The sequence below is a fragment of the Megascapheus bottae genome, chromosome 8 (genome assembly GCF_031878675.1).
Source record: "Megascapheus bottae isolate mThoBot1 chromosome 8, mThoBot2.hap1, whole genome shotgun sequence".
In the NCBI taxonomy this organism is placed as follows: domain Eukaryota; kingdom Metazoa; phylum Chordata; class Mammalia; order Rodentia; family Geomyidae; genus Megascapheus; species Megascapheus bottae.
Window position 1 is genome coordinate 26,951,213 of NC_143516.1, and position 25,751 is coordinate 26,976,963.

Genomic DNA, 25,751 nt, shown 5'->3' on the forward strand with positions numbered 1-25,751 from the left:
CTTATTTGTATGGCTTTAAAAGTTATAGCACAGAATCTTTACATTAAGGATTGGGGAAAAGATTCCATTCAAAACAAAGCCTGATATATACATGTTTTCCTCTGTACTTTATTTTAAATACATTAATTTTTAAATGATGCTCTTTTTTTCAATCTGGTGGTAAAATACTAGTGCAATTTTTCATCAAAATAAAGTTTACCACAGATGTAAATGAATATTCCCAATTGAAAATGGCCCTTTAGCTGCCATTAAATGAAATTTTTCAACCTAACTTAAAATAAAAAAGAATTGGCAATTGTAATTAGAAGCAAAAATATGAAGTACTATAATAGCTACAATGCTCCTACAACACAAACTTTGAAAGAACCACAGATGCTTTATAGAAGTTTAGTTGGTTTTGAAAGGCACATGGGTGTTTTGTTTTTTACATTCTATAAATTTTGCCACCACCATTTCTGTTACAGAGTTGGCATCTGTGACTACTGGGATAGACAACGTTTTTCAAAAGAAAGAAAGCCAGACCCCAAACTTAACTGCACAGCAACAACGCACTTTTCTTCATGCAGCCTTGTTTCCTATATATTCAATTTTCTAACATGCATTAGAATACATAAACTTGTATTCTAATGATTTTACATTTGATTTTACAATATGGAAAGAATCTGAGGAAGGACATGACCTGGGAAAGAGAAAAGGGACCCTTTCCACAATGAAAATAGATGCATTTGTACCCAACTATATAGTAAGAATATAATCCATTTAGGTTTCCAGAAATATACTTCTCAAAGCTCCCCTTCATTTATGAGAAAAATCCCCATTCTGTCAGTAACTTGGGGGAGGGGTGTCAGCTTGTTTCCATAGAAACAGTTCAGCACAAAATGAAATAGTTTAACTTTGGTCCACTTATCTGTTAGCTTAAGGACAGTCACACTGCCCATCATCAGTTCAAAAACTGGACATACACATTTAAAAATACACAAATTTGTTACTTCATTGTAAAATGGGCATAGCTGTTCTGTCGTTCTCTGCCTGTTCATCTGGGGAATCTAATGTTGGCTTGGTCTCTAAACCCTCAGCACCTTCACGATCTTCCCTGGCAGCCTCAGCAGCATCTGCTTGGGTCGGCGCACTCTGCTCTTGGCTCATGATTTCAGGAGTCATGTGATCCAAGTCTGCCTCTAGAAGCTCAGTATGTACTTCCACTGGCATCTGATTTACTCGTTCCACGTGGAGCTCCTCGACATGGACTTCTGTACCTTCTTCGGTATGAATTCGACCCACTTCTAGATAACTCACTTGGACCTGCTCTGGAAGTTCACTTATATGGGAATCATGCACTTGGCCGTCCTGAAGCAGATCTGGATGAACTTGTTCCACAGTCACTTGTGTTGAGTCTACCTGGACCTGGAGCAGTGGTAACACATGCACCTTTCCGACTTGTTCTATAATCGTCATTGACGTCACTGGCTCAGTTTGCACATGAGTTTCTACTGAAAGAACTTCTTCAGTTACTAGACGCTCTGAAATACTGTGAGCATCACTGAGGTGCCGCCTTAACTCATTTCCCTGCATAAACCACAAGTCACATAGCGTACAATGATTGGGTTTATCTCCAGTGTGTATTACCAAGTGATCTTTGAACTGGTCCCAGCTGTTAAAGACACTGTTACAGACCTGGCACTCATAAAGCTTCTTCCTTACCTTTTTTGCCCCTACTCCAGTTTGGCATGCCGTGAGGTGACATTTGAGGGTGCTATTTCTAGCAAATCTTTCATGACAATTTGGACATTCAAAAGGCTTTTCACCTGTATGTTTTCGAAGATGCTCTTTAAAATGTCCAAAGTGGTCAAACTGTTTGTCACAGTACTGACAAATGTGAATTTTTTTCCCAGTTCTTTGCTTCTTACTGACTCCACCTTCTTCAAGGTGGTAACAATTTAGGTGCTGTTTCCATGCACTCTCTCGAAGATACCTTTTATTGCATATTTCACACTTGAAACTCTCTGTGGAGGGTGATTTCATATGTGTTCCTGTTTGCTTATGGGGTCAGATGCACAGCCATCTTCTTTAATCTGTCCTTTTCTATCACCTTGATGGTACTTGCTGGTAATATCGGCCAACAGTGCTAGAGCAGAATCATCAGAGGAGCCTGTGCTCTGTATGTACTTTATGGACTGCTTAGCAGATGCCACTTCCTCTAATGTCTCGATGCCTTCATCTTCCACTTCGAATGTGCCTGGCAATCTCCACCTCAATTTCAACAGGTTCTGATTCTGACTTCTAGAGCTTTGATAGCTTCAAGCATTTGTAGAAACTCTGCTGCTTTCCATACATCATTGGCTTCTTCTTCTCCTTGTATCATCAATTTTGCTGTGTATGTAAATTCAATTAAATGACGAAAAGCCATTTGACTAACACCTTCTATTTCTACCAAAGGTTCTTGAGTGAATTCTTGAAAGAATTTGTAGAAGAACTTACTGCAAGCAGCCAAAACAGCCTTGTGAGCTTTAAAATGGTGTCCATCGACAATGAGGGTGATGTCGGTGAACCGGTCCTGCTCCCGCTGTTCATTCAATCGGTCCAGGATCATTTTGTAATGTTCAGGAAACTCCTGAAGGCATTCCATCGTTTCTTCAGCCTCCATGGCCGTCGGGTTGCTCTACAAAAGAGGAGCATGATAATGTACACCCATGAGCTCGGGCTGAGACACAAAACCCCGAAAGCACAAAACAACAACCAAAAAAAAAAAAAAAAAAAAAAACCACCAGGGCCGAGAACGTGGAGAGGAAGGGGGTAGGGCGAGGCTAGAGAGGAAGGCGAAGGCAGAGAGAAGGGCGAGCCCAGTGGCCGCCGCACGTTGCGGCCCGGAGCCGCGGGACTCCGAGCCTGACCTAATTGGAGCCGGGAGACGCGAGCTGGAGCGGGGTGGGCACGGCGCCGCCGAAGGCTCCGGGCGCCGGGGCGCGCAAGTCCCGCAGGGGAGGACATCATGGCTTTTTTTCTAATCAGCCTGCAGACCGAGACACAGCCACAGAAATTGTGTTGATTCAAAAATGAATCAACATTTCTTGGGGTAGGATGGAGACATCATCAGCTTTTCCGCATTCTCCTTGCACTACACATTTTAAATGTTTCAGTACCAGTAGTTGTGATGGGAGGATTACATAGTCAGATCCATCCCATCCCTACCATCATCATTCACTATAGAGAAGGGCTTTTATTTCAGAGCACACAAATATTTATTTTCATTCAAATTAAATGTCTTAAATGTGGATTTTTAATAGAATTCCTTCAAAATTATCAGAATGCTGCTACCTATATTACTGGATAATTTCACGTAGAGTTTCTTAGAATTTTCCAAAATTGACATTTATGTCCTTGAACTTAAGTAATGATTACTCCTGAAACAAAACGTAGGTTGTGGTTATAAATAATTTGGATGTGTGTATATGCACAGTGATGATAAGGAATTTGAATCTGTGTATATGTACATGTGTGTGTTCATAGTTGTTTGAGTTTTTGAATCATCCTAACGTGACAAGCAATTTCAGAAGCATTACATATGTTCTACTGGATCTAGTACAAAGAAAATCATCCCAGTTTTTCTAATATATAATGCAGACCACGGTCTGGGCCAAGCCCAAGAAAAAGAAAGGTGAAATAATTTATAAGTCAAGAAGGGCTCATAAGATTGAAGAAGGCATTTGGTGTCTGTTCATAAGATGTGAGTGGAAATATCCATGTTATAATGGCTAGAATAACATTAAAATGGGGACCACATTTTCTAAACATAAGAATAATATTTTTGCTTTAAATCCATCATCACATAAAACATAATGAAATTTTAAGCAATAATAACACCTTAGTAAATGACATTATTATTGTTACTCAGAAACAGATTGAAGTAGTTAGACTGTTGGCTGACCTGGGATATTTTCTATATAAATGTAAACTTGACATTGTCTACATAAATGTTAATGCAATATGGCTAAAGCATTTCAAGAGAAAGTGAATACCTCTGCTCAAGATTCTAATCTAAGCAGTTAGAGGAATTGTATTAGTTACTTATTATTGCATAACCAATTACCCCCAATTCAGCCTGCTTACAAATAGGAAACATTTATTAGCTTGTAGTTAGTGTGCCAGACATCTTGACATGGCTTATCTGTGTGTTTCTGGCTCAAGATCTTCTATTCTCAAGAGTGTGCAGGCAAGCTATCTGCCAGGGTTGCAGTCATATGAAGGTTTGACTGGGGCAGAGGATCCATTTCCAAGATGGCTCATTCACATATCCTGAAAATTGCTGCTGCTCATATTCGGAGGCCTTAATTCATCATCATATAAACCTCCCCATGGGGATGTATTTTTTTTTAATATCCTAAAGACACAACAGTTGGCTCCCGGCAAAGCAATTGACCTAAAAAAAGTGGAGTTGAAACTGCAGTTTATTTGGCTTTTGTTCTTGTTTTGTTGGTAAGTCTTAAAAGTCACAAACTCTCATTTCTACAATATTTTTTTTGCTTTGCAGGTCATTTAATTCAAAGTAGATAGTGATAACCTAAGGGTTCTATTAGAAAATGCTCAGAATGATTTTATGCCACTTAAAGACTTGCCACTGCAGCAGTGAGCATATGTACAAAAGAGGATGCTTACGATAGTCTATTATAGAACAAATTGCTATTCAAATGCATTTGTAAATGAAGACAGTATGCTTATTTGTTTTAATCTTCCACTGGACTGTCTATCCTGGCATTTATGCTAGTTCCCCTCAATGTACATTCCCATCTTTCCAAGGGTGCTCTAATTCCACATTTCCTTACTTAATCAAAAGCTTTTAAAAACTTGGGATTCATACTCAGTGAGTTCAGACTGTCACTTCATCGAAAGTGCAAACGTTTGAATAAAGAAGCCTACATTAAAGAAATGTACAAGACAGTAAGCTCTTGGAGGATCTGCTGTTGATTTGACTTTCCAAACATGAAATAGGATGGTCAGTGCTTGGTTCCTGCCTGTCTAAGTGGAAGAGAACAGTACAATATTAACTTTTTCAAGATTACAAAAACTTAGAAGGGAAGGAGGGAGGCCAAGGGTGAGGGTAAGATAGCTAAACTGATATTTGGTCAGCCTTACCAATAGATATGTCATAACAAAATGCCTTTATTTTGTATAATAAATAGATCTAATTTTAGCAAAGAGAAAAAAAGTAATACTTGAAGTAAGCACCTATTATGAAAATGCTACAGGAAAAAAATAGCTTTTAGCATGGACTTTTATTCTTTAATAAAAATTCCCTTCTAAAAGTCTATTTCCTGCTAATGAGATTATATCTTAGGAAGGGCAGTTCATGATGTTGGGGCTAGAGATTCATGACAAATAAATCAAGGGAATGCCTAAGTGCAGAGGAATACTTTCGCTTTGCCTAATATTACATATAAATGATACAATAGAGTAGCATGTTGTCTTCATTGGCTATCAATAAACAATATTGTAAGTACAGAAGCTTTTGAGGATTATTTAGGCATAATTTAGCAAGAAAATGTAATGAACAACCTCTGTGTTTTGTGTCAATCATTTCTTTCTAAAAGTAGTAATGCCCTGCTCTAATGGGAGTTTTAAATCCCTGTTCCGTTATCTACCAGCAAAGCGACATTAAGGCAACTAACTAAATCACTGAGTTTTTTGTACAGCTGAAAAATCAAATCCAAATTCCTGAATAGAGGCCAAACAAAAAGTAGTTTAACGATAACATATTGTATCACTTATGTTGATATTAACTGTAGTAACCAATAAGTCTAAAAATTCATTGGACTATCATGGTAGAAGCTTATTTCAGGTCACTGAATATGTCTTTTTTCTTGCTGGAGGGCAGACTTTTTTTTATTATACTAACTTCAGAACCTAATTAGTAGTTCAGTAATTCTGAGTATTCTATTCCAAAATATATCAAAAAGAGAAATAGACCGTCCCTTAAACATCTAGCTTGAAGATAATATCCATGGGTATTCCTTAAAGCAAAAAAAATAGATAGTTTGTGCTACACAAATACAGAAAAGCCTGAAAAAATGGTTTCCAGTAAAATTATCTTCCTCCTCATAAAAGAGGAAAGATTACACAAATTATATATAGCTGTCACAAAATGACTGCAGTAAACTGGCATCCAGGCATGTACAAAGATCATAACTCTAGCTGATACAATATTTTCTCTATCAGCTCGATATAGAGCAGTTCATAGCTTATAATCAATGAACTAAAAACAAATTGTCTTCCCTTTACATACTTCATAGCCAATACACAGTATTTCACAGGAATATGATAACCACCACTAAAATTCGTCTGGAAAAAGAGAAGTAGGAAAGCACATGGCAATCCATAGCAATAGAGATTTTATTGTCCTTCTATCGCAGTAACAGAATTCTGTCACATGGGTAATGACCCATACTGCCCTGGATAGAAGCTCTCTGATTAGATGAGCTTAAAATTTCCTTGTGGACAAGATTCTTTTCAAGTACCCAAGCTTCGGATCTGTGTGATTTCAGTAAATTCCATATGGTCAGTGATGGCACTCAACATTCCTTTTATCTTTGCTACAGTTTTATGTGTATCTAACTGAAGTCTTAATGCAAGTCTTTCTCAGTCTTATCTTGTCTGATTAGAGTCCAGAACCTTAAGCTTTGTCAATCCCACAATTCTTTACATTTCTGGACTTTTTTTTTAAACTTCCATTTATTTATGCTTTCCAAGCAATCAAATTTTGTCTGAATTCATTCTTTCCTTTGCAGCAAGCAGCAATAATCATAAACATATTCTGTTTCCCAACTTCTGATCCTTAGAGCTACAGGATTAGAAGGTATACAGCTTAACTTCAGAGTATCAGAAGTGGCAGTTTTATCAAAAGTATGTCAAAATACACATAAATTTCCATTTTCCCAACTTTAATTTATCTGTATTCAAATGTCATCCAGTGTTGAAGTCCATGCTATGATTTTATGTTTTTAGAAGGAAACATCCAAAGCCAATTTTGTTAAGTAACACTAGAAGCTATAGAAAAATAATTTCATTAAGAATAGATATATTGTTTCTTACTCATAATATTTCACCTGTTGACAGATAATAAAACAGTGTACTAGTCTCATCATTAATTATGAATAAGTTCACTTAAGTCTTTTTATTTTGAATTAATAAAAATATGGAATATAAATACTTTTTTTTCCTCATTTAATGCTATTAACAGAATGATCCTTGTACTTATACTAGACTCTTAGACAAGTATCATAGCACATGGTCATTATTATAGCACTAAGGATGATTTCAAGTTCAGCTCATTCTGGTTTTATAGAGTAAGATACTGTTTCCAAAAGAAAACAAAAAGAAAAATAAGAAGGGGAGGAAAGAAAGAAAGAGAGAAAAAGGAAACAAGGGAAGTGAGAAAGGAAAAAAGGAAGGAAAAAAGGAAAGGAAGGAAGAAAGGAAGGAGGCAGGAGATGGACATAAGGGAGGGAGAAAGAAAAATAGAAAAGAAAGAGAAAGGGGGGAGGGAAATGGGTACCAAGACATGTGAAAGGGTATCAATGTATGTGAATTAATGCACCTTCTATCTGGCAAATATCATGTAACCCTTTTACTAATTACAATAAAAAAAACCATTAAAAAATACAATTGCACAGGGAAATGGAAAAAAAAAGAAAGAAAAGAAAGAGAAAGAGAAAGAGAAAAAGAGTTTGTCCATAACTTTATAGCCCTATCCAGGTGCATAAGGAACCTTGAATCATATTAATTTTACTATCTAATTAAAAAATCATGAAAAGACAGAATTATAACTGTGAATAAATGGTGAGTTCATCATATGTGTGTATATATCATATTCAACAAGTACATAATGAGATATATGATATAAATTTATATTTTTTCATGTGACAGATTTAATGCATTATAAACATATTACAAATAACTTATTAATTTTCTCCCTTTTTGTGAACTAATTTTTTACTGTTGCATATTGGAGAACAATCTTTAATTAATACTATTCATTCTATAGAACGCAAAGTCTGTATATGCCTGGAAAAGCAGAATTTCACTTATATTTCCTCAAGGTAAATTTTCCACTCCAAAATTGTTGCTTAATAGCTATTACTTTCTTCTAAGCATCACAAAATTGTGAAACTCCTCATACATTTTGACTAATTTAATCATGAATATAATTATAATTTCAGTAAAAAGAAAAAAAAACAAATCAGTTGCTAAATTTAATACACTTCAAGAATGTACTGTTAGCTAGCAAGCAAACTGACTGAGATAATCAACCACCATCTTCCTAAACAGAAATATGTGAGAATGCATGGTAGGTTATTGATCAAAATATATTCTCTACATTATGAGCCTGGATCCTATGTGTTGAAAACAGGCAACCAGACATTAGTATGTTCCCAGAGAACCTTCATGAGCAACACGATACTACTTGTTCTGAGAGCCACATCAGTTCAAATATTATGAGACTATTAAAAATACTATTTGAGGAATGAAATCATTCATAGGTTCTAGATTATAGATAGCTATCCTCTAAAACATTAGATTAAAATTTAAGAAAGTTGGGAAATACTTTATCTGCCAATAAAAACTAAACAGAGCAAATATGAGAAAATGGGATGGAAAAAAAATCCCTTTATATTTGTCTTAGTAATTTGATTACTTTGGAACTCATATTGTGAAAAAAAACCTAATAAAACAATTAAAGGTACAGCTGTTCTGGCCATACAGTTCTTAGGTTGGATTCCTACAAGATAGATCAGAATAAACAAAAGTTCAGTGGACCAAGCCCTTTCCTCCCTTTTCATTCCTTTGATGATCTTTGCCATGTGTTTACCTATTGGTTCAGGGCTTCATACTCCTTCCCATCCCATGCAAAACTACTCAGGCCTGATTTTACAAATATGATTTTGAAAACACTTCTCTTTTTTCCTCCAGTTATAACTTCTTTTTGATCCTATTTCTTTTCAGTATATTCTTCTATTTAAAATATTTTCCCCACTGTTCTTCAACATTAATTATAGCACTTTCAGTTGGCTGATTTTTAATATCTTCTGTATTCCCAAACCAGAATGATAAAAGTGGGGGATTTTAAATCATGGAAAATATTTCCCCTTATACATCTACTTAGTTCACATAGACAGTTAATAAATGATATTTCTACGCAGAAGATTCTAAATTTGACATAATGAGCCATATAAATCTCTCCATAGAGAAGACTGAGGGTGAGGTGGGGAAATTCAGTGAATCTATCTAAAAGAGGAAGAATCAAGTGGTACAAACTGATTCGTTTAAAGATACAGAGGAAAAAGACTATGAACAATATGAATAGTATAAACAGAGGCAAACTTTTTAATTCAAGATCATACAAGAGCTACACTTCTTAATCAAAAATTCTTGGACCATGCTTCCTGACAAAATTTACTGGTGATCCTTCATCAAAAATTATTTTTTATGACTTACCAGCTTGCAACTAGATTAGGTTTCCATCAGTTTTGTTAAAAAGTGATAAATGACTTGCTTTGAAAATAAAGAACAAATTGAGATCTAATCATGTGAAAAAAAAACCCTACATATGACCAACCACAAAAATTGTATAGAAGACACAAAGGACACTTTAGTGATGTGTAGAAGAATCTGGAAAAAAGATTCTCTATTTGTCTCAGTCACATAAAAGAAAAATAGTTTCAGTCATAGCAATACATAACAATAGCCACAGCAAGCCAGAGAAATAAGTATCAACCATGACAATATATTTAAACATACAAACGAAATAACACCTTAAGTCTCTTGATTATTGTATGTAAGATAAAAGGGCTATTCTATTGACAAATGGAAATGGAGCCTATAGAAAAGCATTTATACTTTAGAAAAGATACAATTTTCAGATAATTTCTTTTCTAATGTAAGAAATCTTTCATGTAGTTCATTTCTTTCCCAGGAAATATTTTATTTTTTATTTTTGGGGTTTGAACTTAGGACCTCAGCACTGTCCTTGGACCTTTCTCAAGGCTAGTGCTCTACCACTTGAGCCACAGCACTACTTCCAGCTTTTTTTTTTTTCTATGTATGTGGTACCAAGGAATCGAACCTGGGTCTTCATACATGGTAGGCAAACACTCTACCACTAGGCCAAACTCCCAGCCCCCAGGAAAGAATTTTTTTAATAGAAAAGTTAGATAACAATGTATAACCCAAACTCCTTGATGAAATTATTCCCTTCAGGACTGCCATGAGAATTGCAAGTAAAAGAAAACCAAAGTCATTTAGCTGAGTTGAGCCAAACAAATTCTAAGATGTGTTCTAAACCTACAATAGACAAATTTTAATTGAACTGTTTTTTAAAGTTGAGAAAAAAACTTTTCTCTTTTTCAAGTAGTAAATAATGAAATTTGACGTAAGCCAGTAGTCTCAGACACTCTTGTATTTGACTAACTCAAATTACTTTACCACTATCACTTTACCACCAGACTATATTTTAGTAATTGGGAGGTAACACCTTCACTCAACATTAGTTACATGAAACTTTTTTAGTTTAAATGGTAGGGTATAAAGTCCATGGAAGCATAGTAGAAAATTCTTTCAAAACATAGAAAGATCTATGAAAGATAAACAAATGTAACATGGAAACTGCCATCCTGTGTCATTTTGTTAAACTTTTTAAATTAAGTTCTCTGTGTTATGGCTCATCTAACAACTCCCAAATCTCCATATTATCAACTTGGTTGACTTTTCTTTGTAGAAAACTACTAAGATTCACATTGTAGACCTCTCTAATTCTGTTTTTCTCAGTATATTTCAACTTCCAAGGTTAAAACACATGAAGGATCAAAAACAACTTATCTATTAATCAGTGCTTATAAAATCCATACTTTTAAGAAGTGTTTTCTCCGAACCACAAGCCAAAACGTGAACTACTAGTAATATGTTTTTATATTAATTTTTGCACATTTCTGCAATCATTTAATTGCTAAGAGGAAACAAAAGGAAGTTCTTTAGAAGAAAAAAAGGGAGAATAAGGTATCATCCTAATGCTGAACACATTTCACACTAACAAAGCAAATGTTCACACATATGTCATATGTGCACACATATATGTATGAATACACTCACATATACACACTTAGTTACTGGAACTGATACAAAAAGGAACAAAGGATACATTTAGATTTGAAGAAATTATATATTTAATCAGATCAATTTTCAAATAACTCACCAGAAACTATAACCAGTTCTTATTTAGTCTGTGAACCCACTAGTAAGATTCTATTTGTGGCACTAATATAATGCAACATTATTATAGAACCACTGATTTTGTTCTGGATATTCAGGAGAAAAAGGCTAAATAGAACTATACATGGGTGGTAAGAGATATTGGAATAAAAGACCTTTGGTGGGTTCTCTTTTTAATTAATCAGACTCTTAGCAATAAAAAAGAGAGATCTACCTAACCTGATATTAAGCATTAGACTGGTAAAAAAAATACTAAAACATTAAAATAAGTGTTTGATTAAATTACAGTTGTTGGAGATTGACTAATTTCACTTTCAGAATTTATAATCTTTTCTTCAGAGATATATAATCCACAAAAGGAGCCAAAGGAACATTTATAATTTGCCATATAAAGAAGGAAATAAATATCTGACATCACAGAAGAGATAGTAAGGGTTTTTCCATGATTGCTATATTTTCCAATCCTTCAAGAGAGATATGAATTTAAAAAGCAAAGGAGTTCTATATATTGACTGGGCCTTTCTTTAATAGTGTCCACACACACACACACACACACACACACACACACACACACAAATCTGCTTCAATGTCCATGAAAATATATTCATTGATTTCAAAACATAGAGGATTGGTGTCTTTCCAAATATCTTTAAACTCCATTGTTCCATGCCACTGACAGATTTAAACACAGAGCCTGGGTTAGAGGCTGAGGAGAGTGGTGATTAAACAAGGTAACATAAGTGAAGGTCTTAAACTAAATAATGTGAGATCATTTAGCAACTCACAATTGTCAACAATAATAAAGTTTTTAAAACATGCTCATTTGTGTTTTAGTTTAGATTTTCATTACTCATAAGAGTATACTAATGAAAAAAACCTCTGATCATGTTTTACTGCAGTTATATAATTCATGTCTTCAATAATACAGGTCAAGTGAATAAAACACATAATAATTGAAAAATAACTAGGTGAATGTCATTAAATTTTTATGTGGAGTAATTTCTAGCTGATAACACACACTTCATGTGTAACTACAGACTCCCACCAAACCAAAGAGAGTCCCAGCAGGGGATTCTTGCTTAACAGAGAAAAGAATACTTTAATGACAGCACATAATGCATACCCCATGCACACACACAGGGAAGTCTGATTTCTTTTAACTCCTTTAGACAACCATTCACTGTCAATAGATTGGGTGTTCTTCTAGGCTTCTGAATCCCAAGACATTTCCTACCTCCTATTGACCTCAAGTTATAAATATTTTTCTATCTATAGCTTGTAGTTTTATAGAAATTCAGAGCATTCAAATAATAGAAAAGCATTTTACTGGAAGTTTTAACATGTTCCATCTTATTCACTAATCCTTTATATGTATAATGAGAAAATTATCTTTATTCACATAAAAAGATCAAAATAAATAAAAATAAAAAAACATGCAACTTACCAAACTGAATTGTTTACTATAACAAAAATGAGGACCATCAGACTTCTCTGCTTATCAAAATGAATTTTACTAGCACATGGGTCTACTTACTAAACCAAGCTAAGTACTGGGATAAATTTGAGGATGAAAGGAAACAATGGCTGTAACTGTGAGGACAGTTGAGACTATTTTCCAATTCCATATGGGCAAAGGGCTCCAAGACCCTATTTACCATCCATCCGGTAATCTGGTCTTTCATATCAGAATGACACCACTCATCCAGCATCAGATCACATTAGCTCTGATCTGGGGACTCCTTGAAAATAATTACCTGATTTGTCAGATAGCTGCCTTGAAGATATGAAAATTCTTTGTTTTTATAAAGAATTGTTTATGTTCAGTAAAAACTACCACGTGGTAGGATATTGTATTTTAGTTCCACTTTTGACACCCACAGTACACTTTTTATCTCAGTATTTAAGCACTTGTGAAAATAAATCATTGACATACCCCTGGTGTGAGGCAAACAGTAGAGTCATTTAGCAGCTCTGTGAAAATGGGTTAGAAGGAAACTAGAAGAAGCTTATCCTCTGTACGTACATCTCTTTGGAGATTTTTAAAATGCTATCTGACTTGTCCCATTCCATATTGTTTACCATTATAAGGAACAAATATTATTTTTGTTGAGCATTTTACAAGCAATCCCCTCTACAAGAAATGTTGTAAGACATTCTTAAGGCTTCTTATCCTGCTTTTACTACTGGGTATGCAGAGCCCAATATATATATATATATATATACATATATATATATGTATATATATAGTCTTCAGTTTTGCTATATTATTAAACAGTACATTGTTATTGAGATTTGTTCTTCCCCTTTTTGTTGCTGTTTTTGATTTCAGTACCTTATGTCTTGAATGTAAGTTTATCTGATTTGGGGAGGGTAAGGAAATGGTGAGACAAAGGGTAAACTAACTCAGCAGTGATACTCACTAGACACTACATCGAAAATGAACTACAAATTTATAGAGGAGGGAGATTAGGAGGGGAAAAAAACTGGAAGAAAATGAGGGAAGAGGTCACAGTGTTCAAAAAGAAATGTACCTGATAATGTACCTGATTATGTAATGATAACCCCTCTGTAAATCACCTCTAAAATAAAAATGTTTAAATAAACAAAAATAAAATTGTATGGAAACATGCCAAGAGGAAAATTGGTGCTACTAGCATATATTACAAGTTGGTAATCCAGGATCCACTCTACCTGAAAAAAATATCTGTGCTAGCACAAGTAAAGTTGAATCTTTTAAGTATGGCCTGTATACTTCAATTTGTTATAATTGCTGAACTATTTTATCCCAATTACCTTAACTGTCTAGGCCTAGGAAGCAAGTGTTTTCAAGCTAAGGAACTATGGAATGATCAGAGGTGAAGCTGGAATAATTTACAAGGGTTAGATTATAGTCCTGAAAAATAATGAAACCAGTGGCTTCATTTTACTTCTAGGCAAAGCAGTAATAACTCAGAGTAGACAGTGATAAGGATAGATGGCACAGAACACTTTGTGATACTGCTAAGTTGTGGAGACAGACTGAAAATAGAAAGACTAAGGCCTAACTGACTTTGAGAAGACCAAAGGGGAAAGTTGTAACTGAAGCCTCAAATAAGGCAATGAAAGAAGATGGAGGAATGAATACAAAGATTAAGGAGTGCTTTGGGTGTTAAGTTGGGCAGAATTTGAAAAAGGTAAATGAAAAAAGTACCAAGAGGAAGACAGAATGGGAAAATACCCAGGAAAAAGTTTTCATAATAATACACACACACACACACACACACACACACACACACACACACTACAACAGATTACACACACAGACAAGAAAGTAAGTACAAGGCAAAAGGTAAAACAAGAGGGAGAGAGAGGGAGCATCTTCATAAACATCATCCCTGAGATGATTCTTGTTTTACATGTCAACCTGACTCATTTAAGAAGTACCTATATAGCTGGGAAAACATTATTTCTATGTGTCTATTAGTGTTTATGAAAGATGTTAATATTTGAAATTTACTAAGTAAAGACTGTCCTCACAAATATTGGTGAGTATCAAACAATTTACTGACTCTAAATAAAACACAAGAAAGACAAATCTCACTGTTTCTAAGCTGGGATACCCATCTTCTCTTGACTTACATATCAAAGCTCCTAATCCTGAAGCCTTTCAGCTCAGACAACATTATATCATGAGCTTTCCTAAATCTCCAGCTTGTAGAAAGTATATCAGAGAGCTTTTAGAACTTTGTAATTGTATGAGCTCATTCCAATTCCTATGATAATGTCCTCCTTTACATCTATCTATCCACCTGTCATCTTTCTATCAAATTGATTCTGCTTTCCAGAAAAACTCAGACTAATCAAAGCTCTTTGTGAATCAGGCTAGCTTCCTCTAATTACTACACACTAATTTATTCCAACTTCCCATTATCTCTTGCTTCACCGTTGTTACATAAGAACTTGAGCCTTACATTTGACTACACAACTGATAGCTAGCTAGAATTCTGGCCAAACAAATACTCAATACAAATTAGAATATGCAAATTATTTCCTTAAAGGTCAACATTTTTTATTTTTATTTATTATTAATTTATTATTACTTGTACAAAAGATAACACCCAGAGTCACTAAATATTTTTAACAAATCTCACAAAGAGCAATTATAGTAAAAAAAAAAGAGCTTTACTAAAGACCTCTACCACAATCATATAATATCTTAACAGCCAAGTAATAGTTAATAACATGAATCTAATGTGGTATTCTATATTAAGAGTTTTCATTTAACCTATAGTGATAATAAATTGTATCTGAGTGATTTTACCATCTTGCTAAGGAACTTATTATGATGTTAAAACGGAAAATTTCTATATTATAGTAAGGTTTTAATTCTATACAAAACTAAATTTAAAAGAAAAGTATTCATAACTGCATGTTTGATATAGCTCCCTTTAGCTATTACAAAGTTTGTGAAAAGTACAGGAAGCAAATGGCATTGCTTATATTGAAAGGAATACTTCATGTACTCAGCCTCCTCCCAAACAGATGTCGAAGCTGCAAAAAAGGGAAATAAAACAGATATTTCTGATACTAATTAGCCCAGGCTACATAAACACTGTAGACTGCCAGAGGGATCTGTCATTTGCATTTGGAGATTCTTCACACCTATGATATGTATTAGCCAGAGGAAGATCTCACCAAACACTATAACTAGATTTGTTCTTTCATTGTAAGTTTTCATAGCTCTCAATATGTGCAGCACTGTCAGCAACACATAGGTATGTAAAATTAGATGAAAGTAGCAGTACTATTTAGTGGCTTGAAGGGTGGTGATCCCTAGTACTTTTAAGTAATGACCTTCTTATATAGAAGCATCTTCACTTTACTAAGCTGATTTGTCACCCAGTGACAACTGGAAAAATGTTGATTATTAATATGACTTATACAAGACCGAATGGAATAGCCCTGAACTATTCAGAAAGGGAAAAGCAATGTTTTTCCTTTCCAGTCAAGTCTAGAAACATTATCATCAATCCACATTTCTAAACTGTTGATAGAGCTTCATGTTTCTCTCTAAGCCCTAGACATCACTGGAGATAGTTGTTCAAGCCTGTGTAATACTAATTTCAACTACAGCCCTTATCTAAATCTTAGTCAATGTCTTTGTAAACTTGATCCTTCAGTCTGTGAACTCTGAGGAGCCCTTGTCTCTTACAAGACTCTCAGTTTCCAGGTCAAGTCAGAAAATCTGACATGAATAAGCGTCTCTGTGCTTCCTTCATGTCTGGAAAGATCTTAAAAGAAAGAAGAAAAAAAAACAAGCAGGGTAAGATTAGAGTCTCTTTGAACCCCAATATGATCTGGAACTTGGGCTTTGGGTGATGATGTCATTTGCACATCAATGTCTGACTCTCTTCTTATCATTGCTCCATGGGCACAATTTCTGTTAGAACTTCAAAAGGTCCTTTATGGAACACAAGTGCATGCAAGCTATCAACATCCAATTTCCTTATTTGTTCTTCGCTCCCTTGGCTCTTTTTTTCCCCCTTGCCTATTACATCAACACAGACTTGAGCTTACTGTGCAATTCAGTTCTACTCATGCTAGCACACTCTGCTGTACACTGGTGATATCACAACCTGCACTGTTTCCAATGATACTGTTCAGCATCTCCAACAAAAGCTGTCTGTCCAGCGGATCTCACCTGGGGCTAACAGCCATCTTTCTTTCAACCTTGTCTGAAATTCCACCTTTTTTCTGACCAAAAAGAAAAAAAAATCACATCTTAGAATTATTTTGTTTTTTTTTTTTTTAACAATTTGGGGGCAGCTTTTCCAATACGATTCTTTGGTGTCAGAACATGAACAACTTGATCTACTTGATTTATTCTGTCTTCCAAAAAAAGAATTCTCAAACTATTAACCAGCACACTTCTGGTTTTAAGTATCTTCCTGATCATCTATTTTTTTGTATCTCCTATCCAACTCATTTAAGAAGAATGTGACAATTAGACCTCAAAACCTATGTACACATGGTCATACAGGATGAGACTAAATGAAATGAACTCTAGATTATGAAAACAAAAGGTTTATCTTTGACATTGTTCTTAATGTACTATGTAAAGTTACTTCCTTTCTCTTTTTCTCCACTTATGGTTAATCTCATGTGGTTACTTGTATCTGACTTTGTTACCTCATATACTATGTATACTCACTTGTTTATTTGAAATAGGGAAGGAAAGGAGGAAAAAGATGTTTGGAAGAGGTTGGGGGAAGGAAAAGGGGACAAAAGCATGAGAAGGGGTATCAATGTTCAAGAAGTAATGTACCCATTACCTGACTAATGTAACTGTAACCCCTCTATACAATTATTCCAACAACAAAATACAATAAAAATAAAAAATAAAACTCACTGAATGATACCAAGAAAAGATCATTGAAAAGTTTTCAAATCACAAAAAGGTCTCTGAAACTTTACTTGCTAGAATAGAAAGATTTAAGTTGCCCTCCCCCAAAATATTGTGAGTTATTTTTTGAGAAACCCTATTGATGACTTTGTTACCTGTATATTGTATATACGCTTTTTTGTTTATTTGAAAAAGGAAAGGGAAGGGGGAAAACAAGAAGATTGGGAGGACTTGGGGGAGATGGGGACAAAAACATGAGAAGGGGTATCAATGTGTGAAAAAGTAATGCACCTACTACCTGATGAATGTAACTGTAACCCCTCTATACATTATCCCAACAATAAAAATAGGGAAAGCTTATTGATTATTTTCATGTTTATTATCCATTGTATTCAAAAAGAATTCGCTTGAATAATGTAGATTCCTTGATAGAATTTGTTGCAAAACATTGATAAATATCTCAAAAATATATTGTTTCCAAGAGATATCACATAGTAGCTCAGTCTTCCTCTCCTGAACTTCTGTTAAATTGGGAGGCAAAAAGTCAATATACAATATGCAATGCCATGACAATCAGTTAGCCAGTGGAACCATCATCCCTCTTTCTAAGTACTCTTCCAAGCATCACAAGTGCTCATTTGCTTTTGTATAAGGATCTTATAATCCAATGAATTGTGTGAGGTAACCCTACAAAGAATAGAATCTTGTGGTTTCTCTTAAATTTCATAATAGTTTAAGGAATAAGTCTTAAATGACTTGTTTAAAGTTGTAAAACATATAATAAAACATGGTGCATCGACAACGATTCCATCAAAAGTTACCAAAATGTGGGAGCATTAGTACTGAGTGAGCTTCTTCTGGAGAGCTGATGGTGCCAGCTAGCACCAATCTGAATAGGGCACAATGATGGAAAAACATTATAATTAAACCTTCTTATCTCTAGTAAAATAACACTGGTCCTAGTTTTTCCTTGTCTGTGAACAAAACATGCGACATTAAAGAATGTCTTATGCTTGTGACGCATTAAGAACAAGTGTCACACATGTCATTTTCCAGATTAATCTCAGAAATTCCCAAAAGGTATTTGATAAAATTAGGGATCCCTCCCCCCAGAAAGTCCTCATGTCAAGTTACTAATAATCAGAAGAGACAATACAAATAATATCAATATCCACATCACAGCTAATCAGAACTATGTGAAATGATAAATATACAGAGTCCTGTCTAATCCCTGGATCAAAATCTGCCTCCACTCTATAGTCTGAAACAGCCCTCCAAATCACCTACCAAACTGAGAAGAGACTTTTGTTACTTCCAGGCTGGAAAAAATATATTTCATGTTTTTAACTATTCTGCAAATAGCTTTTAATGAAAAGATTTAAACTAAAGTAAACATTTGAAGTATAATCTGAGTTCTTGCCGGAACTATCTCAACTACAAGGTAATCAAGATAGTTTCCTAGTTGTAAAGTAATTATAAACTTAATGATAGGATTTACTATTCACTTGGCAATCTGAACTCAATGTCGATAGTCTGTGAAGAACAAAACTTTTGTTGAAGAGGCTAAAGTAGAATGCCTTCCACTAAGAGGATGGTCGGATGAGAAAAGTTTAAGAGGAAGTTAGATTATTTCTTAAAATTACAAAGGCACTTTACATGAAGAGAATACATTTTGATAAGAATCTTGGCTGCAGGCAAATTGAACCATGAAAAATCAGCTCCCCGAGTGTTCCTGTCAAAGGCCAGTGATGGAGGGAGCTCTGTAAATTCTTAATCTGCCTTTTTCCCCCCCAGGCAGGACAATATAGTGCTGCTGAAAGGAAGGTCGAGCTGCTGAACCTCCACAGTAGGTAACCCAGAAAGCAATCAAGCTGAGCTGGCAGGGAGTAGATTCCAACTAAACTCTGTAGTGAGGTCTTTTCTCTCCCTCTGCAGGTACTATACAGAAAGGAAGATTCCTAGGACCCATGGCTTAATTTCTCTGGCTACCGCACTAATCGCACACATCCCATAATTACTGTCTTTCTTTCTTCCTCCGGACTGTCATTCTTCTGTCTCGTACTTACATCCCACAGGCAGTGTCTACACAATGGCTAAGTTAGTTAGCCAGCCACCTGAGGGAACTCAGCTTGCCGTGCTCCCCCATGATTTTTCCCCCTTCTTTAAACTCCTTCACTTGTCATCCTTTCCATCTTCACTACTAAAGAATATTTAATTTACATTCTTTCCCAGCTAAAATAGAATTACTTCATTAAAGAAGATGCCTGTGCAGAAAAAAACCCATGAACCAAGTCTAAGCCCCTACCCAAATGATCACAGATATTCCAAACACAGACAAGATACCACGGAGAATTGTCCTAGGCAGAATCCAGTAAAATGAGAACTGTTAGGACTACGTTTTAAATATACCTAAAGGTGTTTCACATCCAGATTTAGATTTTCCATTGCTCCTATCGAGGTCCTTGAGAAATCCCTAACCAAACAAAAGTTATACCTTAACAATATGTGTCAGTAACTATAAAATTTAACAGAGAGGACTTGTGCCTTTCCCACAAACCCTGCTTTTCCTTCTTGCATGTCGTTCACACACACACACACACACACACACACACACACACACACACACTCATTCACACATCTTTCTCCATCTAAGTAAATCTGTGATGAAGAATCTAACAAAAGGATATCCCAAAGGTTCTGGCTTAGAAAGTCATGCTCATCTTTCAGTGTGTCTTCCTAAAACCCTAAGGTAGGTATGCTTACCACTTATATAAAGATTGATTGGTTCTCAGTCTGGAGCATCTGCAGGCATTGTGGAGGCAGTTTATGGTCACCCTGGAGGTGCAAACTACCTCCTACCATGCTGAGGTGACCCCATTGGTAAAGTGTTAATTGGCTCTGAAGGGAGCCTCATCTGCTCAATCCAGATGGAGACACAGATTTATCTCCTTAGATTGAAAATACCACAAAAATGCCAAGCCACCATCTGAGAAGAATGGAATTGATGCTAGGCAATAACAGATTGTCAATATAATGAAAGGTTAAAGAGCAATCAAATGACTTGTACTTCCTCCACTTACTATAATGAACAAAGCTGGACTGTTCCCAGAGCATGAAAGCAATTTAATCTATCAGTTTTGTTTAATTGTGATTTTTTAAATGCCTATGCCAATAAATTCTTGGGCTGTGATCAAAATACTAAATTATGCACAAGAATTATAAGTCGGCCAGAAAGAAGTGTGAGATGTATAGAGATAGTTAATTCACCTCGACACTGCCTGTATGCTTTGCCAATAATGAAGTTCTCTCAAAATATAAGTGCATTAAGTGTGGCTTCCTCTGAAATCATCCTAAAAACAAATGACTGCTTGTTTCTTAATTTTAAATATGCTGTCTTACTGTTAAATACCTAGATCCTCAGGTGTGAGAAATTACATCATGATATATCATGAACACAAACCGATAACCATAAAGTGGGATATGTGGTACTTGATTTATATGGAAGCTAACGATTGAAAATAATAAAAAGTAATAATAAAGAGAATAGAAATAGGTATTTTAGAAAATGTTTAAATATATTTTGTATTGAAAGTAGCTAACAGATCTCTTTAGAATCAGAAGCTTGTCATAATTCAGATATATTATTCATTGTTTTTGATCACTGTAATACCTTCATCTTTATAAAATCTCTAACTTCATTACTATCTCATGGAATAGTTATTACTAGTCAAATTTAGATATCAACAAATTCTATAAGAGATAAATACCTAATAAAATATACCAAATTATGATACGGGTATTTTTTGTTACAGAGAAGCATTGCTTATTGCTAAATACTTGCAAACATAGTCATTTGTGGTTTTACTTCCCCTCCCCTTTTTAAATTTATTTTTAATGTATCAGACACAGGAAAACAAAAAAATTGTATATTAATATAGTACTGTATAATATTTAAATACTTTATGCTATGCAACCTTTAAGCTAGGTTAAATATCCCATCAAACATTAATCATTTCTCCATGCTAAAAACCTTTTAAATCCTTTTCCCCCAGGTTTATAAAATGTGCATTTCATTAAAGCTATCTATAACAATAGCACAGGAGAACTGCTTTCTCCTACCTAACTCCATTTTAACACCAGACTGAACGTGTGGGAAAGGAGCCACAAGTTTAATCTTTACTTAGGTGACTTGTGAACAATACTTACAATAGAATAAGCTACACTTTGCTCTTAGAGACAGATGGGATCAGCTACAAAGAGAATAAAGACAAGTTGGGACACAAAACCTCTACTATCCCTTTAACCCCTTTGATGGTCTCCCCACTGCAGCTTGGATTTACACACTGAAAGAGCTGGTACAATCACATCTATTACTGCTGCTTCAATATCCTTCAGACAGGCTAGTGAGGAAAATTTCCTCACCTTAGCTATCTGGTTGAATAAAATTTGTGTGGGGGGAGTCTTATGCTTGAAGTGGTATTCTAAAAACTAGATTAATATGAAAGGCTCACCAGAGAGAGGTAACTATTTGATATTCTGGTTGTTCGAGGAAGAAAAAGTGAATGTGTTTGTTTGTTCATTTGTTTTTTACTCACTATCCATCTTGTAAGCAGCATGACTAAGGAATGGGACTAACGAAGACTACATTTCCTAAAATGGATTGGCTCTCCATCAAAAGCTTTTTTACCCCCCAAAAAAGTTTTCTTCCTCCAGAAGTAAAATGTTGCTTAATCCATCTAAGCATTCCTAGAGAAATAAACATTTAATTTCCTAAGTAAGATTAATATAAATAATGCATATATATAATGAGTTATGTCTTTTGGAAAAGTCTTCTAAATTAAAACTACACAAGTTAAATCTACTTTTCTCAAGGAAATATTAATAAAACAAACCAGTTTTTATATTCTTTACTGAAAGCAAAGGGATTGTTTAAGGAAGAATTATACATGTTATATTTCACTAGCTCTGAAATATTTACTATAATTTAAAAAGGGCAACCATGGTTACTAAAAAAGTAATACAGTAGTTTGCTTGAAAAAAATAAAGTGCATGTTATATCTGACTTCCAAATATTAGAGAGAACATGTACTATTTGTCACACCGATCTTGGCTTACCTTACTTAACATGATTTGTTCTAGTTCCATTTCCCTACAAATAACACTATTTTATTCTTTCTAATGGCTGTGTAAAATTCCATAGTGTGACAATGAACATGGATGTGCAGATGTCCTTATAATTTTCTGCCTCATTATGATCAAGATTCTAGATACTCACATACAGTAATGCCAAAAAAGGATACCCTGAGGAGAGAATCACAAAAGTACAATACCTAAGCGTCTCTTCATATTTATACAGAATAAAATACATACCAAAACAAACTCCTAAAATATGGAAACAAAGCTTTTACTTTTTTATATTTTAGGGTTTGTTTTGTTGTCTGATGATTCTGCTTTCTTTACTTTATGTATATCATATTACCATGTTTATATTCAGGAGGGTGAAGGAAGAGTACAGAACATGAAAAAAAGTGTAGCAGTGAAACTCATTGAACACTGATGCAAGTGAACTATACAACTCATAGATCAAGATGGGAGGGAGATACTAGGAGAGACTGAGGGTACAGATGATACTGTTCAAAGGAAATGTATTTATTATAAGACTAATATAAATATTACCCCCTCTATACCTCTAAGATGATAATAATAAAGTAAATTTAAAAAGAAAATTTAATACACTGTGTTTCTATGTATTTAGCAATAATTATGCATTTTGTTAAGTTCTTGATTTGTCTGTAAGAAGACAATGAGATGATACAGAATCTGAATTTGTTATCTGGCACATTGTATACATGATTATTTGTTTATTTGATATAGGAAAGGGAAAGGGGAAAACAAAATGATTGGGAGGGGTGGAGGGAGGGAAATGGGGAAAAAAAAACAAGAGAAAGGGTATAAATGTGTGAGAAATAATGCACCTTCTATCTGGCAAATAAAACTGTAACCCCTCTATCTATTACAATGAAAAAATGAAAAAAGAAGACAATGAGATGAAGTAATATCCATTTCAGAAGGAAAATCTTGAGAATATGGTTTAGAAGTCCTTAAAGAAGGTTTTATCTGGGATATGGACAGGTCACAAAACTTTGTAAACTATTCTGGCAAAGAAAAAGATACATTCATTTTTTGAAAGAATTTATATTACTAAAGTACCCATATTACCCAGTGTGATCTGTAGATTTAATGGAATCATTACCAAAAAGTTCCCCCCCCCAATTTTTCACATCAGTAAAATAAATTAAATGGATATGACATCTCAAAAAATCCTGACTAACTAAGGCAGTGCTCAGCTGAAGAACAGAGACGTTATTTTATTTCAAAATATACTATACTATCCTACAAGTATATTACAAGTATAGACTACATAGTGCACAAAACAGACACATGAACTAGAACAAAGATCTCAGAAATAAATACATAAATTTATAATCAATTGATTCTTTTACAAAGTTTTTAAAAACACACAATGGAAAAATAATCTCTACAAAAGTTGCTTAGACAACTAGATACCAATAGACAAAACAATTAAAACAGATTCTTATTGCCTGGTGTCAGTGGCGCACACCTGTAATTCTAGCTACTCAGGAGGCTGAGATCTGAAGATTATTGTTCAAAGCCAACCCAGGCAGCTGAGTCCATGAGATTCTCCAATTAACCATAAGAAAACTGAAAGTGGCCCTGTAGTAGAGTGCTAGCCTTGATAGACTAAACTCAGGGACAGTGCCCAGGTTCTAAGTTCAATGACCAACAACAACAAAAATGAATAATTAAAAGTATATCTAATGGTCTTTTTCTTTACTATAATAATCTAGAATAATTCATTTACTGCCACACAATTCAGCATTATTTTTGCTAAGTGAAATGAACTCCGGGATATGGAAATGAGGTTTATCTTTGTAGTTGCTACGTTTTATGTACTATGCGAAGTTATTAAAGCATTTCCCCCTATGGTTTATCCCTTGTTGTTACTGTATATGATTTAGGTACCTCATATATTACATAAGTTTATTTGAATTAGAAAAGGAAAGTGGAACAACAAAATGGTGAGACAAAGGACAAAGAGTGAACCAGTGTAACAGCAATAATCACATGATAATATGTTGGAAATGAACTTTACAACTTGGCAGGGTGGTGGGGTGGTTGAGAGGGAGGGAAAGTGGGAGAAAAACATGGAAGGCAATAACAATGTTTGAGATGAAATGTACTTACTACCTTATGTATGTAACTGCAACCCCTCTGTACATCACCCTGACAATAAAATTAAATTGAGAGAGAGAGGGGGAGAGAGAGAGAGAGAGAGAGAGAGAGAGAGAGAGAGAGAGAGAGAGAGAGAGAGAGAGAGAGAGAGAATTCCTTGGATTTTCCTGATGACCAGGTTAGCTTGGAATCATGATCCTCATATCTCATCCTCCTTAATAGCTAGGATTACATGCATGAGCTACTGGAGCTCAGAAAGTCTTGATTCTTATATAAAGAATAAGTGAAAACTGACACCATTTGACCTAGAGATTGTATTACTAAACCAGGTGTGGTGGATAAGGTTTTTATGGTTCTCTTATTACTTGGGGAAAAGACTTTAGGATATAAAATGTTTCACCTTTGGTAAAACATGTAATATTAAATATTAATGCACTTGTTGTAAAGCATTTGCCTGGCTTTAGAAGATATTTAGAGAAATTCATATTTTGCCATTAGAAATATTGAAAAATGAAAATCAAATCAAACTTGATCCGAGAGCCCCAGAACATAATAACATGTACTAAAATTAATACATGAAAGCAAGTCGCTGTTTATCCTCTGAAATAAAAGTTTCCTACCAGGAAATGAGCTATTCTTTCAACAGTTTGGGCTGTCTTTAATGAGTATCTGTATTATATTTATCTTCCTGATCATTTTATTGTATGTGATGTGACATCACAAAAACAAATTAAATCTATTGTGAAACCAAAGGACCAGCCTTGCTTATATTCCAAAGTAAACCTTAGTGCAACATTTATTAGGCTAAATTGCTCTCAAATTCATGCTACCCATGCATGTCTCTCAAATTCCATGATCT

The 25,751-nt window shown here is 34.7% G+C and overlaps 1 pseudogene; it reads right to left on the reverse strand.

Annotated features, from left to right (window-relative positions):
- Window positions 1-346: 346 nt before the first annotated feature.
- LOC150059699 (zinc finger and BTB domain-containing protein 35 pseudogene) lies at window positions 347-2,074 on the reverse strand (annotated as a pseudogene).
- Between the last annotated feature and the right edge of the window lie 23,677 nt (window positions 2,075-25,751).